The following is a 21,198-nucleotide window of genomic DNA, read 5'->3' on the forward strand; positions in this document are numbered from 1 at the left end:
CAGCTTAGTAGCTTAAAAGAACACAAATGCATTATCTTAGAGTTCTATAAGTTAGCAGTCTGACGAAGTCTCACGAAGCTACAATCAAAATGCCAACAGATTTGCTTTCTTCTAGATGCTCTAGGGAGAAATCTTAGCCTTGGCTTTTTGTTGTTGTGTGTTTGTTTTAAAGAAACTGGTGTTTATTTCCAGTCAACTCTATTCCATTTTTTTGTGTGAGAGCGCTCTTTGTTGGAATGTGTAGTTCACCAAAAAACAACTTGATGTATGGAAGAACAACTTGAGGCTACTTAAGAGATCGCATTTACTCCCTTAGTAGCCTGAGCAGTGGAAGCTGCAGATCAGTCCCCAGTGGCAGACTGAGAATTACAGTCCTCACCCTGGAACTGATAGACAGGCACAGAGGGCACGTGGGCCTTCAGACAGTTCTGTAACTCAGATATAATAGCAGTAAACTCAGGAGCTGGAGCGGTATGCTCACCTTGAAATTCCTCCTGGGTCACATCCTTTCCAGCATCAGCCTGCACTTCCTTTACAATCTCTTTCAGGATTCTGTAGAAATATGGATAAGGCATGGCCTCTCATAGGTGCTCGTATGGTACTATGCATGCACAGAACTTCCTGGGCCAGCATTCATCACATCAGACCCACTGTTGTTACAGAGGATTACATGTCAACATAGTGCAGAGGAGAGTCTGTTACACAGAGCAAAGGCAGACAGGTTCACATAAGACAGCTCTGGAAGAGGCTAGTGGTAGGCCCTGGGATCAATAAACACCAGAAGACGTAGTTCCTGGAAGCCTTCCTGAATCTGATTAGTAAAGGTTCCAGAAGCAACGTGGCCAGTAATAAAAGTAACTCTGGAAAAAACTCTACTTTTACTCTGAAGCAGCAGAAAACCTCAGCCCAGCCCCATAGCCAGTATTCCTGGAGGATGTGACGTTGATATCAGGCAGATTTTCAGTGGTGACAGTGGTACAAGCCATCAGCAGAAGTTTCTGCCAGGTCCTCTTCAGGTTTATGATGGAGATGCCATCACTTATTTCCTTTGGCAGATGTACAGTTATTTGGAAGTCAGCATTGATGTTGCTTAAGTATATTCCTGCTGCAAGAAACTTGACAATATCCTCCTCCACCATCTGCAGGATACTGAGGGCTGAGACATTGTGAAAGATTCCCTGGGGTATGATATGAACCCAGGACATTGCCATATGGACCCCGCTTGGGTTGCACTGCAAAGCTCAACAGGTATTGTAAAAGGTGAGTGATGGGGGTTACACTCAGAATTGTTTTCTGAGGAATGTGAATGGGTTTTTCTCCTCTCTCTTATGACATTTGACTCATAAATATCTCTTTGGGCATCAGTCTGTCCCATTCTCCAGTCCATTTTCCACACTCCTGTGGGATCCATCTCCCTGAAGCAACACTCATGTCATTCTACTCACCTTAGCTCAATCATTCTGAATTTCAATCTCTTTAAGGAATCATTTTGCAGTTCTTCCTGACATTTGCTCATTGTTCAAACTGGTCTGAATCTGCCATTCCAAATCAATTTCCCATGTTTCCTTTTTGGTGGACTACACATTCCAACAAATCAGAGCGCTCTATTACCAACAAAAGCCCATTCTCTGTTTTTCTGTCTTTAAGTTCCCTGTTACTCTCACCTATATGGCCCTTGCCCTCCATTTATCAGTGCCCAACATTGCCCATCACTCAAGACCCAGATCAGAGTTCCTTCCTTTATCCTTTCACTGGAAATTGCGATCCAGCCCTATCATTGGCAGAAATGTACAGTCTTGAAGAAGGTAATTAACTTCATCATGCTTCAGTTTCTTTTTTATTTTTTTAAATTTTTATTTATTTATTTTTTGCTGTGCCCATGGCATGCGAAAGTTCCTGGGCCAGGAATCGAACCTGTGCCACAGCAGCTCTCTGAGCTGTTGCTGTGACAATGCCAGAGCCTTAACCCACTGCACCACAAAAGAACCCTATGCTTCAGTTTCCTTACCTGTTAAATGTAATGAGTTATATCTACCTTCTGGCTATTAAATAATGCATGTAAACCCATCTCTTACAGTGCTTGATATAGGAGTACTTAGTACATGAATGAGACTATTATTATTATTATTATTGTGATTGATTAATACTTTTCTATTACACCTGTACTTTTCACCTTGTAGTCTTTGGAAGAGGAGCCCATATTTGCATCATGTGTGTTTGTCATAACCCTTGTTGACATATCTGACAATCAGTATAAACAGTGAATAAGAGTGAATAAATAAATATATCCTCCTATACTTTATTGCTAGTCTCCTCTGGCAAAAAGTCTTATATTATTTTCCTAGGGTTGCCACAGTAGATTGCCATACAGCAGGTGGCTTAAAATATTGGAAACTGATTCACAGTTTAAGAGGGTAGCAGTCCCCCTCACGGAAGGAACCAGCCCTGCGGTTGAAATTGTTCCATATCTCCCCTAGCTTCTAGTATTGGGTGGCAATTCCTGTAGTTCCTTATCCTTGTAGACACGTCCCTTGAATCTCTGCCTCTGTCTTCATAATTGCTCTTTTCTCCATGTCTCTGTGTCCTCTTTCTTTCTTTTATTTATTTATTTTTTCTTTTTAGGGCTGCACCTGTGGCATACAGAGGTTCCCAGGCTAGGGGTTGAATTGGAGCTGCAGCTGCTGCCCTACACCACAGCCACAGCAGCACAGGATCTGATCCACGTCTGTGACCTACACCCCAGCTGAGGGCAATGCTGGATCCTTAACCCACTGAGCAAGGCCAGGGATTGAATCTGGGTCCTCAGGAATGCTAGTCGGTTTCGTTACTGCTGAGACACAACAGGGACTCCCCAGTGTCCTCTTTCTTACAAGGACATCAGTCTTTGGATTTGGGGCCCACTCCAAGTCCAGAATGATTTCATCTCAAGTTCTGAATGAGGCCACATTCCCAAGTTTGGGTAGACATGAATTTTGTGGCAACATTATTCAACCCCCAACAAGTATGCACAAGTCTCCTTCCCACTTAAAACAAATTGTAACTGAAAATATAAATTCTAGCTAGACTGCAGAAGTCCAGGCCCTGTCCTACCCTAACTGGATTATGGCTTTGGTTACATCCCTTAACTATACCCAGTGTCAGTGTCTGCATGGGTAAAATAGGAGAAATAATAATATCGATTTCAAAGAGTTTCTGTGTAAATTAAAAGAGATAAACCTTATGAAGGATTTACTATAATCTCGTTATTATTAATCCATCAATAAATGTTGTCTTCTCCTATTATTCATTTTTTAAATTTTTTATGGGACAAATCCCTTCACCTGGAAAGCTCACTACCTTTCCCACTTTTTACCCAAATCCTAAACTTTTGTGTCTCAGCTTAGGTGTCACTTCCTCAGGGAGGCATTCTCTGATGTCTCAACAGAATCTAATTGTCCTCAATCCCTCTTCTCAGTCCTTATCACAATTGTATAATGACCGATTAATTATTATGATCAAATAATAAGTGGATGCACATTAGGTTATTAACCTTTGGTGTCTGACCCCCCCCCCCCCCCATTGAGGTACACGTTTCCTGGGAATGAGAATTCCCTAGTTTGATATGGACTCATATTGCCTGAGATTGAATCCTGGCTCCTTTTCACTTCTTCCTTTGGTGAGTTCCTTAATGTGCTCAAGTATCCATTTCCTCATATTAAACGGCTATAACAACATATTTACATTAAGCAATTGTACGGATCAAATGAGATCCTGTCTAGAAAACACAAAGCTCACAGTGCCTGGCACCCAAGTGCTTAAAAATTGCTACTTAGTATTAATATTTTTTTCATCTCTGGCATCTAATTGACTAAGTGAATGAATTGACACTGAATGAATGAGGTAGGTTATTGGCCACATCTAGGAATACAATCTATGCCACGGAACAGTTTGGCCATTTAATATGTTCCAGTAACCTCGTCCTCACTAGATTTTCTCTAACCAAAGACGCTAAAAAGCCGAAGGGAAGAGGTGCCTAACACCACTATCCCAAATAATTTCCTCTCTTATAACCTTATGATCCCATTAAAACCAGAATTAAAAAAAAAAAAAGCTTCATAGAATCCAATTTGTTTCTAGCCCCAGGGTGACCTTTTGGAGATGGAGAAAGACTTCTGGCAGGGCAGTGAAAAAGATCAGCTCAGGCAAGTCCGGGTCCTTAACAGGTGAAGTGTGTCTGGAGGCAACAGTGCCTAAATGTGGGAACAGAGAGAAGTCATTAGGACTTTTGCAGCTTTTAATGTGCTTCTCTACATTCTAGGGGGAAAAAAATGTTGCATGGATATAAAAAAGTGGCTGCAATAATTAAAAGTGTTCACTCCCTAAGAATAAATTGCTGTTCTAGAATAAACATGCCCACTGAAAAACCAAGCAATATTTATTCCTGCCTTGCCTTTACGGAAGTAGAGACAATTTCGTGGCACAGGTTTATCAGTCTGACCTGGTTTAAAACTCTGGTGGATGTGTCACTTGCATTTTAAAATGAGTCATGAATCACACAGGTTTTATTTTTTAAATTTCTTAATGATTTTTATTTTTTCCATTATAGTTGATGTACAGTGTTCTGTCAATTTCTTCTGTACAGCAAAGTGACCCAACCATATATATATATATACATATATACATACATATATATATATATTCTTTTCCTCACTTTTATTTGAGGGGGATGGTCGACAGTTTAATGGCTGAAGTCATTCATACTTCCTTAAGTAGGGGAAAGTAAAACGATGATTTTTTTTTTTGGTTGAGACACATCATTCTAGAACTTAAAGATTATCTAGTCCAAATATTGTAATTCACAAAAGATAAAACTGAGGAGCAGAGAGGTTAGGTGACTTGACTAGGATCACACTGCATTTTGGTATTTTGGATTCAGAATTCAAAACTGGATCTTCTGCTCAGTTATCAGACCCTTCCTTCCCTCACTGCTTGGCTCATCTACTAGGAGCAGCTGTTCCATTTAAGGTTAAGATGCAGCATCATGCAACTCCTGGACTAGAAGGGCAATGAAACTTTGTCTCATCTGTTTACTGAGTTTCAGGTTCACAGTTCTATTATTCCCCACAGGTAAGGCAAGTGCAACCTTGGATTCCATTTGTATGGAGAGCCAGAAAAGATGAACTCTCTCTCTTTCTTAGTACCAAACTATTCTTAATAACTGGGAAAGAAGTGTGAACATAAGTAAACATGGTTTTATTTATAAACACATACCATATATATATATATATATGCTATATATATTATATATATATTTATTTTTTAATTACTTTTTTTTTTCTTTTTAGGGCCGCACCTGCAGCATATGGACCCCAGGCTAGGGGTCAAATCAGAGCTGTAGCTGCCACCCTATGCCACTGCCATATCTGAGCAGCTTCTGTGACCTACACCACAGCTCATGGGAATGCCAGATCTTTAACCCATTGAGCGAGGTAAGGGATCAAACCTGCATTTTCATGGATACTAGTCAGATTCATTTTCGCTGAGCCACACTGGGAACTCCCAAAATAATTTTATTTTTAAGGAGGCCCCTGGCTTCCTTTACTCTACTTCCTCTCTTTGTCCTCGCTCGAAAGAGACTTGATTCCCCAGATGAATTTAAAACACCAGTTAGGCAACCCACAGTAATGGGCCCAGTTACTAGGTTAAAGCATCAAGCACCTCCTTGTGTTGTCCCCCCCCCCGCCTTTTTTCAACCTCTTTCATTAATGTAATTGAGGGAAAGAGTTAAGCGGGTTTGACCCTCTTCTCTCCTCTGTTTGGACTTTCTTCCTTCATGTGTTTATATAAAACTTGGTAGAATTCCAATAACTAGATTGAGAAAAAGGGATCATTTCTCACTTAGCTCACAAGATCCAGCTACATGTTCTATCTCCAAGGTCTCTCTGGGGCGTACTTATCATAAAACTTATAAACACTCATCCTAAACACTTACAAGGAAACATCTTTTTTATGAGTCATTTGGTTCATCTTTGGAATCCTTAAGTATAAAATCCCCTTAGTGAACCCACAGAGAGGAGATACATGATTTGGGGGGAAAATTAGGCATTTTTGGACCCTTTGATATATTTCCATCAAAATTCAACTCATTCATCTACTCAAAAAAATAGTTATTAAGGAGTTCTTACTGTGGTGCAGTGGGTTAAGACTCTGACTGCAGTGGCTTGAGTCCCTGACCAGGTGGGTGCAGGTTTGATCCCTGGCACAGTATAGTGGGTTAAAGGATCCACTGTGGGGTAGATTGTAGCTGTGGCTACAATCCAGGTAGTTCAATGCCTGGACTGGGAACTTCCATATGTCATGGTTGTGGCCATTAAAAAAATTAGCTATTAAACATATTCTATGTGCCAGACAATTTCAGATACTGGGGAAGAGGGGTGAACAAGACAGATGATCTTCTATCCCAATGGAGCTTTGATTCTATTTGGAAAGACAAAAACACATCATTATGCCATCCCGCTTTCTAAAAGCATTACATATCATTGGCCATTTATCAAGCTCTGGGTGCTGTTTGAAATGCTTTATAAATTGTATTTCATTTAATCCTTATTGTCTCCTTATGAAGTAGTACATTGATGATATGATACAAGGTATCACAGGGCATAATAATGCAATATGTTGCAGATAGAAAAGTAAAAATACCCAAAGTCCCACAGTTTTTTAGTATTTGAGGTAGACTCTAAACTCAGATTCAGCTGAACCAAGGAATGCCTATATGCACCTGATTTTCATCCTTTTGTTTACCAATGTTATCGAGTAATCACAGTGTCTTGGGTTCTATGCTGACAACTAAAGTATGAAAAAGATTAAGACTGTCAGTACCATCAAGAAACATCCAGCTGGTGGAGGAGACAGACATAAAAATAAACTCCTGCAAGGATGTGTTATGGGGACTGAGGCAGAAGATTGTAGAAGAGGTAGTGGAGGACCAAGGAGAGAAAGATATGTTCCAGTAGTGACATATTTCAGGAGGAGCTGGCACTTGAGCTGCATTCATCACTGTGTAGAACTCTTCCCCATTCCTGGTGCCGTTGCACAGAGTAAGGTGGCTCTGTGATCACAGTGAGAGACTGGAGACAAATAGCCAGTGTTCGTATGAACCTTTGCAGCTAATTCACAGTGTGTGAAAAAATGGCTGAAATTTCTGATATAATACATAGGACATTCCCCACATATGTAATGGAGTTAATGATACCTTACCTATCCTCATAATGAAGTTTCATGTGTATTCCAAATGGGCTGAGACATGATGTCTTAAATCTGACATCAAAATTTAAAAAACAAAAACAAACATAAACAAGTGGGACTACATCAAACTAAAAAGCTTCCCCATAGTAAAAGAAGCAAGCAACAAAATGAAAAGACAACCTACAGAGTGGGAGAAAATATTTGCTAACCATCTGTCTGATAAGGGGCTAATATTCAAATACATAAGAAACTCATACAACTCAATAGCAAAAAATCACCAAAAATCCTAATAAAAACTGGGCAGAATACTTTTTTCCTTTTTTTTTTTTTTGCTTTGCTTCTTAGGGCCCCACCTGTAGCATATAGAAATTCCCAGGCAAGGAGTTGAATCGGAGCTGCAGCTGCCAGTCTACACCACAGCCACAGCAAGATGGGATCCGAGCTGTGTCTGCGATCTACATCACAGCCCATGGCAATGCCAAATCTTTAACCCACTGAGCCAGGCCAGGAATCGAACCTGCAACCTCATAGATACTAGTTGGGTTTGTAACCCACGGAGCCATGAGGGGAACTTCTGGGCAGAATATTGAATAGACATTTTTCCCAATGAAGACATAAAATGGTCAACAAGGACATGAAAATAGGCTTTATATCACTAGTCACCACGGAAAAGTACATCAAAACCACAATGAGATGTCTCTCCTATCTGTTAGCATGGTTATTATCAAAAAGACAGGAGGTTAAAAAGTGCTGGCAAAGATGTGGAAAAAGGGAGTTCTCTGATGGCCTAGTGGGTTGAGGCTCCTGCATTCTCACTACTGTGGTCCTGGTTGCTGCTGTGCAGTGTAGGTTCAGTCTCTGGCCCAGGAATTCCCACATACTGTCTGTGTGGCAAAAAAAGAAAAAACAAAACAAACAAAAAAACAAAAACCAAGAGAGAACCTGAAATAAACATTGCAACTCTCATTAAAAAAAAAAAAAAAAAAAAAAAAAGATGTGGAAAAAGACCCTTAGGCATTGTTGGTGGGGATATAATTTGGTACAAGCTTTATGGAGAACCATATGGAGGTTCTCCAAAATTTTAAAATATAATTACTATATAATCCGGCAATGCCACTTCTTGATAAATATCTGAAGGAAATGACACCATTATCTTGAAGAGATATGTGCACTCTCATGTTTATTACAGCATTATTCGTAATAGCCAAGACATGGGAAGAACCTAAAAGTCTGACAGAAGAATGGACAAAGAAAATGCATCAAAATATAGTGGGTTCAGTTCCAGACAACCACAATAAAGCAAATATCACAATAAAGGAGTCACACAATTTTTTTTTGTTTCCCAGTGCATATGAGAGTTGTGTCTATACTCTGCTGTAGTCTATTGTGTGCAATAGCACTACATGTAAAAAAAAATGTATAAACCTAAAATCTGACTAGTATCCATGAGGATGCCGGTTCAATCCCTGCCCTTGCTCAATGAGTTGGGGATCCACTGTTGCCCTGAGCTCTGGTGTAGGTCGCAGATGCATCTTGGATCCTGCATTGCTATGGCTGTGGTCTAGGCCCATGGCTACAGCTCTGATTTGACCCCTAGTCCAGGAACTTCCATATGCTGCACGTGCAGCCCTAAAAAGCTATATGTGTGTGTATGTGTGTGTGTGTGTGTGTGTCTGCAGTAAGGCTGGATCCTTTAACCCACTGCACCAGGCCAGGGATAGAACCCATGTCTCTGCAGCAACCAGAGCCACTGCAGTCAGATTCTTAACCCACTGTGCCACAGTAGGTACTCCTAAAAATATCTTATCTCTAAAAAATGCTAACCATCATCTTAGCCTACAGAGAGTCATGGTGGTAACATCAAAAGTGACTGGTCACAAATTGTCATAACAGATGTAATAATAATGAAAAAGTTGAAATATTGTGAGAACCACCAAAATTTGAAAGAGAGAGTGAGCAAACGCTTTTAGAAAAATGTCATTGATAGACTTGCTAGATACAGGGTTTCCAAAAACCTTCAATATATAAAAGCCAAATATTGGTGAAGCATTAAAATGAAGTATGCCTGTGCATGTTTAGAATATATAATGGATTATTATCCAGCCATTGAAAATAAGATAATCCTGCCTTTTGAAACAACATGGCTGAAACTCGACGGCAGTAGGCTAAGTCAGACCGAGAAATACAGTATGCTTTTACTTAGATGTGGAAGCTAAAAATGCCAAGCTCATAGAAATAGGGAGTATGATGGTGGTTACCAAGGGTTCGGGGAAGGAGGAAATGGTCAAAAGGTACAGATTTCCAGTTATAAGATGAGTAAGTTCTGGGTATCTGATGTACAGCGTGGTGACTATAGTTAACAATATTGTTTTATATACTTGAAAGTTGTTGAGTAGATCTTAAATGTAACCCTCACACATAAAAGTTAATTATGTGAGAGGACAGAGGTATTAACCTTATTGCGGTAAACATTTTGTAATACATATTCATATAAAATCATCCTGTTATATACCTCAAATTTACATATCCTATATGTTAATAGTATCTCAATAAAGTTGGAAAAAATAAAAACTGCCAATCAATTTAGGTAACACTATAAGGAGTTCACCTAATGAGATCTAAATGTATGAGTACTTTGAAGAGGAATATTGGGATTTCATCACATTTTGATGATTTTTCATCATACATTTGGATAATCTAGGCTTTAAAAATAAATATATTTATTATATACTGATTGCAACAGAATTCATATAATAACCAATGTCAGAAAGTCAGAAAGAATGTTTTCCCTATTACCCTCATCCTACTCTTTAGAAGCTACTGTTGAGTTTGGTATATATCCTTACAAAGCTCCTTGTAGGTTCATACACATTCTCATATAATTTTTACACATGTAAAGAGAATAATACTTCAAAGTTATCTGTGTACTTTATCCATATTTTCAAACATGCAATATTCACCTTAGTCATAACAAGATGTTGGTCCAACTGAAGTAATTTAAGATTTATTCAAAAAAGAATATAAAGAGAAAGCACAGGGTAATATTTAGCATCTAATATCCATAATAGAATCTTGCAGGAGTTTGATATATTGAAATACAAGCCTTATATATAGTAAAAGCATTTACCTAATTCACTTGGTTTCGCAAATGATTAAACATTAATTTATCATATGACTCAACAATTCCACTTTTAGGTATTTTCCAAGAAAAATGAAAACTAGGTCTATATAAAAACTTGTACATGAATATTTATATCAGTATTACTCATAACAGCCAAAAGGTAGAAACCATCAAAATGTTCATCAACAGATGGATAAATGAAACCTGATATATTTATACAATGGAATATTATTCATCTATAAAAAGAAATAAAATACTGTTATATGCTACAATATGGATGGATTTTAAATCATTATGCTGAGTGACAGAAACCAGTTACAGAAGACTACATATTATGTGATGTAATTTATATTAGATGTCTAAAATAGCAAAATCCGGAGCTCCTGTCATGGCTCAGTGGTTAACGAATCCAACTAGGAACCATGAGGTTGTGGGTTCGATCCCTGGCCTTGCTCAGTGGGTCAAGGATCCGGCGTTGCCATGAGCTGTGATGTAGGTCGCAGTTGCGGCTGGGATCCCGCGTTGCTGTGGCTCTGGCGTAGGCCGGTGGCTACAGCTCCAATTAGACCCCTAGCCTGGGAACCTCCATATGCCGCAGGAGCGGCTCTCAAAAGGCAAAAAGACAAAGAAAGCAAAATCCACAGAGGCAGAAAGTAGAACAGTAGTTGCTTAAAACTATGGAGGGGATGTTCGCTAAATGGTATAGGGTTATTCTTTTGAGATGATGAAAATGCTCTAAAATTTGTTGTTGATTATATATGTGAATACTATAAAAGCCATTGAATTACACACTTTACGTGACTGAATGGTATGTTGTTGGAGTTCCTTTCATGGCTCAGTGGATTAAGAACTCAGCTAGTATCCAATGAGGATGCAGGTTTGAATCCCTGGCCTTGCTCAGTGGGTTAAGAATCCAGTATTGCTGCAAGCTGTGGTGTAGATCATGATATGGCCCCCAGCCTGGGAACTTCCATATGTCACAGGTGAGGCCCTAAAACAAAAAAGACTCCCTCCTCCTAAAAAAGTCGCTGGATGTTATGTTGTGTATTTGTATCTCAATAAACTGCGTGGTTTTTTCTAAATAAATTCATTTGACTTCCACTTGACAAGTCACCCATAGAGTTCTTCCAATTCATAGAGGAGGCAATTTCAGTTTGCCATTAAAAAAAGTAAAACGTATGCAAGACTGGATTTAGAATTAGGAAGAAGCAAGTATGACAAGTGGGAAGTCCCACTGCTGGTGGCTTTGAAGGATGGTGGTAAGAAAGATAAGTCATAAGGAGGAAATCATACTAATTAGATCTGGATCTTATTTTCATCTTCCTAGGCTTCAGTCAGTAGAGGAATGTATGTCCTAATAAGGTCAGGGGATGGAAACAGATGATGTTGGTACCTCCCCCTTGCCTTCACTCACCTAGAGGTTTGCCTGCAGCTCCAGTGGACATTTTCCATAAGACCATGGATTTCTTCGCCTGGTTTTTTGTTTGGTTTGGTTTGGTTTTTTTGTTTGTTAGTTAGTTTGTTTGTTTTTCTGGTTGCGGGAATGTTCTTATTCTGGTGGGACAGGTAGAACTACATAAGTTATTCCTAGAAGCAACCCCCAATCAATGCGTGATGGGGATTGGTTGATAAAGACCATACCTTGTTTATTCCTCAGTATAGTAATTGTTAGCTTTATGTTAAACAGTCTTTAAAGACCCTCAGACTGAACCCTAGTTGCCCAGAGTGGTAACCCACCAATAAACATATGCTTTATCCCCTGTCTCATTCCCTGAAATCACATCCTAAATGCAGTACTTCACCCAAGTTCTCATTGCAGCTTCTTCAATAAGCAGGAGGACACTGAAAGCAGGGGGTAATTGCCTGCTTTCCAGCTGGGGTCTCTAGGAGGAAACTAGAAAGTTATACAAAGGATGCACATGAATATGGATCAGCCCAGCATAATAACAAGGAATAGGTGGGTATGATCAGAAAGAATATCTAGTTGTCCTCAATTTTTGTGTCTAGTGGATCATAAACTGAGAATGTGTGAAATTGCCACTCGTGCTCTTGGAAGACCGAGAGCCCTATATAGCAGAGGCTGATAGTAGAAGGCCACTGGGCCAAGGGACAAGAAAGGGACATGACAAAAACCTATGGGCTTTTAGTTAGCAAAATCTGGAGGAGAATAGAGCTGACAAGTGGAAGATAATGGCTTCTCTCTAGGAGTATTATCCAAGCCAATACAGTGGGTTTACTTGCCATAGGATGTCACTAGAAAATACCACAGGTTCAGTTGCTATAGGATGCCAGCAGGGATCCCAGTGACAGACTTACAAGGGTTATTTTGCCAAAGAAGAGCAGAAAGCAGCACATATATCAAAATCAGCATGAAACAAGAGACCCTTCTCCCGTGACATATTTCCTTCTACTAATAAACTGGAATGCCATCTTTGAAGTAGAAACAAGACAGGAGACAGGCTTTCTGAGAGACTGGGCATTTTTATCCTAGAATTTTACCCAGATCCACCTGAAAGTACTCTTTATGTCTTTAGATAGATCCAACTAAAGCGGAAGCCTAATGACAGTTAAAAATTATATTTTCTCCTGCTTACCAGCAGGTGGCAATCAAGAGTATCCAGAAAAAGTACTTTTTGTTGCTTATCTTAGTTTCTAGTGTGAGTTAAATTGTGAACTTAACTGTATACAAATGAGATTACTGTTTTGTAAAATTGCCATATTAATTTTAGACGGTGAACTGTGTTATATCCTATAATGTTAACTTATTTAATCATTTCTTTATTACATTTAGGTTATTTCCAATACTTGTTTGTTACAGACATTGCCACAATGAATAAAATATACTTGACCTATTAACTTTCTACACACATTTATCTATTTGAAGCTGAAAAATTTGTGAGTATCTCTGTAACGTCAATTTTTGGAGTGAAATTGCCAGTCAGAGCATATGTAGTTTGTGGCTATTGCTTTAAATTGCTCATTTTGGAAATTTTTAGGCATTTACAAAAGTAGAAAAAATAGCTCTTAAAAACTCACATGTCTCCATTACTGAACTTCTAACAAGTGTGAGCACCAGGAATCTTGTTTTATTTATATCTTCTCCCATTTATTTTTATTTTTTATTTTTTATTTTATTTTATTTTATTTTTTGTCTTTTTTGAGGGCCACACCTGAGGTACATGGATGTTCCCAGGCTAGGGGTCTAATGGGAGCTGTAGCTACTGGCCTACACCTCAGCCACAGCAACACAAGATCTGAGCTGCGTCTATGACCTACACCACAGCTCACGGTAACGCTGGATCCTTAACTCACCGAGCAAGGCCAGGGATTGTACCTGCGTCCTCATGGATGCTAGTCAGATTCCTTTCCACTGCACCACGACAGGATTAACCTCTCCTCCCCAATCTAGGATTATTTTGAGGGATCTATTCATCATGTCATTTCACTTGCAAATATTTAACGTTTATCTCTAAAATATAAGCACTCTCAAAATTATAGCAATAACATCATTATCATACCTGAAAATGATTCCATCATTGAAATGAAAACATCACTCAAATTTATGCTTCCTTCATAATTCTGCTGCTACTGCAGCTATTTCTTCTCTCCTGCTCCTTCTCCCATGAAGATTAGCAGTCATTTATCAGATATGCGTTTTGTAAATCTTTTCTCCCAGTTTGTGGCTTGTCTTTTTTATTCTCTTGAAATAGAAAAGTCTTTCGTGAGTAGAAAGTTCTAATTTTAATGAACTTCAGCTTATCAATTCTTTCTTTCATGACTTGTGCCTTTGGTGTTTTGTCTAAAAGTCATCAACAAACCAAAGGTCATCTAGATTTTCTATGTTATCTTCTAAAAGTTTTAGAGTTTGGTGTTTTACATTTTGGTCTGTGACCCATTTTGAGTTAATTTTTGTGGAAGTTATAGGGTCTGTGTCTAGATTTTTTTTTTTTAAATGTGATTGTCCAACTGCCCTAGCATCATTTATTTAAAGGACTATCTTGGCTGCATTGTACTGCTTTTGTTCCTTTGTCGAAGATCAATTGTCTGTATTTATGGAGGTAGGTCTATTTCTGGACTCTTTATTTCTGTCCCATTGACCTATTTGTGTGTTCTTTTGCCACTACCATTACTGTCTTGATCCATTGTAGTTTTATAGTAAGTCTTAAAGTGGGGTAATGTCAGTCTTCCAAACTTTATCATCTTCAACATTGTGTTGGCTATTCCGGGTCTTTTGTCTTTCCATATAAACTTTGAAATCAGTTCATTGATATCCACAAGATAACTTGGTGGAATAAAAAAGTTTTTATTGATATATAATTAACATGGGATTTTGACTGGCATGGCATTCAATCTATAAATCAAATGGGAAAGTACTGAAATCTTGACAATACTGAGTCTTCCTATCCTATTTATTAAATTCTATTTATTAAATTCTTTGATTTAATCAGAGTTGTGAAGTTTTCCTCATATAGATATGTACCTATTTTTCTAGGTTTATACATAAGTATTTCATGTTGGGCCATACGATGTAAATGATACTATGTTTTTAATTTCAATTTCCATTTGTTCATTCTTATTATGTAGGAAAGTGATTGACTTTTCTATAGTATCCTGGTATCCTGCAACCTAGCTGTAATAGCTTCCTAGTTCCAGACGTTTTTCCCCCTATTATTTCAGGTTCTCTACATAGATGATCACATCATCTGTGAATAAAGACAGTTTTATTTCATCATTCCCAATATGTATATTCAACTTTTGGTAGTTCTCCCCCCCCCCAAGTTTCTCATCATTAAATTTAATGTTAGATGTAGGATTTTTATAGATTTTTGTTTTTATAAAGTTGGGAAAATCCCCCTCTTTTCCTAGTTTACTGAGAATTTTTATCATAAAAAAGTGTTTGATGTTGTAAAATGCTTTTTCTGCACCTATGGATATGATTGTGTGATTTTTTTTTCTTCTTCAGCTGGTTGATGTGAATGGATTACATTAACTGATTTATGAAGTTTCAACCAGCCTAGTAGATCTGGGGTAAATCCCACTTGGTCATGATGTGTAATTGTTTGGGCTTATTTCGCTAATTTTCTCCCTATATATTTGAGATAGAAGTTTAATTGATTTTCGTTATTTATTGTAAAGATATATAATTGTGATTTAGGTGCTTCCCACACATTCTGAAATATCAATATTCATTGTAAAATATTATCTAATATCCATTAGATTTCCTCTCTGATTCACGTAGCATTGATGGTTGTTTTGCTTCATTCCTGAACATTTAGGGAATTTTCTAATTATCTTTCTGTTGTTGAATTCTAGTTCAATCCACTGTGATCAAAGAACTGGATTAAAAATGATTTCAGCCCTTTGAAATTAACCACACATTTTATGAACCTGGCTATATTCCATTTTGGTAAATATTTCACGTGCACTTGAAAAGAAAGTGTATGTTGCCAGTTGGATGTAATTTTATCTATCAGCTGTCACATTGACTGCATTGTTTAAATTTTCTATATTCTTATTGCATTTTCCCCTAGTCTAACAGTTATTATGTTAACATTTCCAAGTACTGTTGTTATTCACTCTCCCTTTTAGCTCTATAACATTTAAAAATATATTTTCCTATGTGTTATTAGATACATATTTAGACTAGTTATGTATTTTTTATTTTATGCTTTTTTTTTTAGGGCTGTACCTGCAGCATATGAAAGTTCCTAGGTTAGGGGATGAATCAGAGCTGCAGCTACCAGCTTACTTCACAGCCATAGCAACGTGGGATCTGAGCTGTGTCTGTGACCTATACCACAGCTCACAGCAATGGCAATGCAGGATCCTTAACCCAATGAGGGAGGTCAGGGATTGAACCTGAATTCTCATGGATACTAGCTGGGATTGTTACAGCTTGAATCACAATAGGAACTTCCTGTATTTTTTAAATTACCACTTTTTTCACTATAAAATCTCTCAATCTTTAGTATTACATTTTGCTTCACAATCTTCTTGTGTGATATATGAATAGATCTATTTTATTTCATTTACATTAATCTTTCCTTGATGTATCTTTTGTCCATTCTGTTACTTCCAAACTTTTTTGTGTCCTTACATGCATTGATTCAAAGGAAAGCTCTGGGATTTTACCAGGGCTATTTATCTTTGGTGGGACCTAAACTTGACCATTTTTCATAAGCCTTAAGGTCTGTTGAACACTCGGTTGAACTGCTCTTCTCTTTTGCTATTACTTTTACTTCTGAAATCTTCAATTTCCTCAAGGAAATAATCACCACAAATGCAGGCTTGATTCCTTTAGTCTGCTTTTTCTTTCCTCTTCTAGATATTGGTTCTGTCTCTAGTTCCCTTTGCCTAGTAATTTTCTGATATTTTAAATCAATTTTTAAGACATTTTACCCCATTGTTTTTGTTGTTCTCAGAGTTATAAAGATCTGAACAAAACTGAGGATATTACTGGAACTGTAATTTCTTGTTGTTGATTAAAAAGGGGGTGGGTCCAACACATTCCGATTAAGAATAATGTTTTCTGTATGCTTTCCTTTAATTTATCCTCTTAAATTAACTTTTTCTTCATTTTCCTTTATTTTTATTTATATTGCTGTTCTCTAACTTCTTTTGATGCTTAGTCTGTTTTTTCTAATTTTGTTCTTTTTAAATAGACTAATTAAAAGTTATATATTTTCCCTAAAAACAACTCACAAGAAGTATTTACTATTCACAAATACTTCTTGTGTATACTAAAATTTGAGCTATATGATATTTTCAGTACCACCATCGAATTATTTTCTAAATTTGATTATATGATCCATGAGTTATTTCAAAATTTGTTACATAATTTTCCTAGTTATCTTATTAAAAATTGTTTTCTACATTGATTTGTTGTGAACAGAGAAAATTATCAGACTGATTTTAGCCCTTGGAAATTGCTGGGGTTTTGTTTGTTCATTTATAATGACCTGGTATTTGGTCAGATTTTGTGAATATTTAGAATATGCTTGAAAAGAAATTCCTATTCTTCAGTTATTGAGTATCTTTCATGAAGACAAATTAATTCAGCTTTTAAATCACATTGTTCAAAGGATCAATAGATTTATTTATTTACTTACTTATTAACTGTCCCTGTGGTAGTTTGTACTATGTCAATTTGCTTAAGGTAGAGCTGCATTTCCCAGAAGTCTTGCCCTTAGGCAGTGTTGGGTCAGATTTGCAAAAGGGAAGCAGCAATGTCTGTTGAAGCCAGATATAGTCAAGGATACAGAGAAAGGGATCCAGTGGGCTCTGGCTTGTCCACACTGTTTTCTACTCCATGTCCAGATTTTTCTAACCAGCCATGGCCCCAAGCCCATGAGGGAAACTTGGCTGAAGTTTCACAGCTGTAACTACACTGGAGCCACAGCTTTCCAGACTTCTTCCTGAGCTTTCCTTCCTCATCTCACTTCAGCACTGGGATATCCTGGATGCTGCCGTGGGTCCATGCATGGCAAAGTTTCAGGAGAGTGGAATGATGCCTTTCCTCTGACTCTCCAAAATCTCCCTCCCAGACCACGGCCTCCTGGTTCCTCCCACAATTTCAAAAGGCCTATTTCTATAACAAATCCTCTATTCTATAATTCATAGCTTTGCAGCCCTGATTAAGTCCTATCTGAGAAGTGATCTACTCTTTTAAAACTTAGAATGTGATGTATTTACCTTAATTGTTCACCAGTATGCACTTTTCCTGAGTATATTGGTAAAAGCAAACATTTACTTTTATCTCCCCCTTCAAAAATGTTTTTTCTATAGTTATTTTATGTGGTTATTATTTTTATTATTTTGTCTTTTTAGGGCTGCACCTGCGGTATATGGAAGTTCCCAGGCTAGGGGTCGAATTGGAGCTGTAGCTGCTGGCCTACGCCAGAAACACAGCAACGCTGGATCTGAGCCATGTCTGTGACCTACACCATAGCCTACGGCAATACCAGATCCTTAACCCACTGAGTGAGGCCAGGGATCAAACCCACATCCTCATGGATACTAGTTGGCTCATTCACTAGTTGCAGCCACGATGGGAACGCCTATGTGATGATTTTCTTAACTGCACAGGTCTAGGCATCTGACAGTGTAAGATATGTGTGTAACTGAGTCGTGTTGCTGTACAGCAGAAATTGGCACAACATAGCACATCAACTATAATTTAAAACATTAAAAATAAAATGGCTTTACAGACACCCCTCACCCAATCACAATAATCTACTGTTATAGTCCCACCAGGCAAGGACTGGCAATGCCAAACGCTGACAAGGATCTGGAGCAACTTGAACTCTCACAAACTTCTGTTGGAAGTATAAGTTGATACAAGCCCTTTTTTAGAAATGTCGATATCCACTAAAGTGAAATATATGCATGCTAGCAATTTCACTTATACGAATCTAACAGAAAGGGGGATGTACATTCGGTAGATGACCGTGAGAGCACGAGAGAAGGTTTAGAATGCTGGTGTTGTCTATCTTCCACATGGTGGTGGGTATGCGTATGTTCACTTTGTAAACAGCGATCAGCTGTATTCTCAGCTTTTTCCCTGCCATACGTTTGTAAGTCATACTTCAAAAAAGGTTTACTTAGAAAGAACGAGCACCCTAAACCTTATAACTATTAAAAACAACAAAATAAAGTTTTAAAAAATGTTTTTCTATAGTTATTTTATGTAATTATTTTCTTAATACACAGGCCTAGGGCACTGGCGGTGTTAAAATTTCAATTACTTCTACGCACCGCAGGATTCGAACAGTTTGACAAATTTGGAAACTTTGAGTCTACAGGCCTTGATATATTTTTTTGAAATTCTCATTAGTCTTATATCCTTCCAAAAATATCCTGGAGAATTTTAAAAGCCCTTATCCCAGAGACTCTACTCCAAGGGATCTGGGATAGGATCAAGGGAAATGCATTTCTCACAACTAGCCCAGATAATTCTAAGGAAGGTGTTTGTGGACTTCTTTTTGGGAAAAGTGCATCTAGAAAAAAAATCGGGAAATACCTCAATATACCACTGTTCTCCTTGATCCTTTCTGTTCATTTTAATCATTTTTCAAAGTAGAAAAGATAAAAAGGTGAAACAATAATATTACCACCTTCTCCATTTTTTTCTGGACCATCCAGACTCTTCCTTTAAGAAGTTTTCATCTCTAAGTATGATAAACATGTAATTTTGTTTAAAAATGTTACATGTAATGTATTTTAATGTTTCTGAACAACAAAAAATAACTTAAAAACCTCTTCAGAAAAATTGCATCAACACTTTACTGTAAGAATAAACTGAGGTCATGTCAAAATGTAATTTTAAATTAATTATTCACTACACAATTTGAATTCCTTGAGGTTTAGGAAATTTATGTATGTGTAACTTAAGAGCAACTTTTCCTGAATACCTGCATCCGTGCAAAAAAAAAAAAATGAAAGAAAGAAAAGAAAGCACATCTTTTCTTGGTTATGGCTGGCACATAATCATTCATAGGAAAGGCATACCTAGTCATCCAGTTTTAGGGGACAGAAGCATTGCACACACATTCAACCACACTATTCTTCTTAATATTCTCCCAAATTTTTACATAATCCTGCAATAACTGACATATTTGAATTGTAACACATAAAGTAGGGGCGTGAAAATCTGTCTAGGAAAAAAATAACATAATAGTTATAGGGATTCACAGTAGCTGACTTCTAAGCTTGGCCAACGGCACTTCTTGCAATGCTCTTTTCCTTAATGACATTCCTGGATAACATAGTAACTACCATTGACTAAAAACAACCATTAGAGAGGTTCTTTCACAACAATAGATTCACCTTTTGAATCAGCAGTACAAATTCCTCACCCTCAAATGAAGTAAATCAACACAGAGATCCAGCACTACACATAGCCGCGGACACGGCAAAATTACTTTGAAACCTAAGTTTTACTTTTGACACATAACAGTTTCCAACTTGAACTTTCCTTGGCTTTTCCGTCACCCTTGTTAGATGGTTTAGGAAAGAGACATCCCTCTTACCACCCACAGCAGCACCAGGCACCTCATGACCCCTCTCCCCATAGAAGCACAAACACAGGTTCAAAGGAAAGCAAGCCTATCTCCTATTTTTGTCTCTCCCCTTCTTTATTGTCTTCTGTCCTTTTTCTTTTTCTTGATAACTTGCTTGATGGCTTAGTCAAAAGAAGATTGTTAAAGTCAAGAGGAGTCATGAGATGCAGCAAAAATAAGACAGCATTCCATTTAATTAGGACACCCCCTTTCTTGATGGGTTCCTCTAAAAAAAAGTTTTTAAGTGGATTCTGCTTCTCTTGTGCAAAGAAAAACTGATAGAGGCAAGGATTTGAGATACCATTTGAAAGGTTATGTGTTTTTGACTTATGAACTTCATATTATTTCAAATAAAGTCCCCAATAATTCTTGGAGCATTTCTGAAAAAATAACTATGGGTTTGACTGAATGATAAAAACATCTGCCACGCTGATACATATCAATTCACATTTTGTCAGGTGCTCAATTCAGCCTGCTCACAATACTAATGGGTTTAATTAGATGAAACAAACCTATCTGAATTGGTTTGGCTTCAGAATTTGTTTACTAAACATTGAGGAAGTTGAGGGATACTTGTATTTCCTTTTAAAATCTGTGAAGCATGGAGAAAGTTTTTTGTAGAAAATTGAAATGTAAATGCAAAGCTCTTGTCAATAACATTTTAAAAGGAAAATATTTACCAATCATAGGAACTATTTACTTGTCTTAAAACCTATTTCTTCCCTTCCCAGTTTCTTCACACAGCCTAGAGACCCAACACTTGAGTTGGTTTAAGATTGCAATGTATAGGAGTTC

At 37.6% G+C, this 21,198-nt stretch overlaps 1 pseudogene; it reads right to left on the reverse strand.

The window, feature by feature from the left end:
- Positions 1-290: 290 nt before the first annotated feature.
- On the reverse strand, positions 291-1,205 carry LOC146405327 (small ribosomal subunit protein uS2 pseudogene; annotated as a pseudogene).
- Between the last annotated feature and the right edge of the window lie 19,993 nt (positions 1,206-21,198).

Source organism: Sus scrofa, chromosome 2, assembly GCF_054392235.1.
Source record: "Sus scrofa isolate SSC_HxYL_T2T_F1_AM1 chromosome 2, Sscrofa_HxYL_maternal_Yorkshire_Landrace_v2.0, whole genome shotgun sequence".
NCBI lineage: Eukaryota > Metazoa > Chordata > Mammalia > Artiodactyla > Suidae > Sus > Sus scrofa.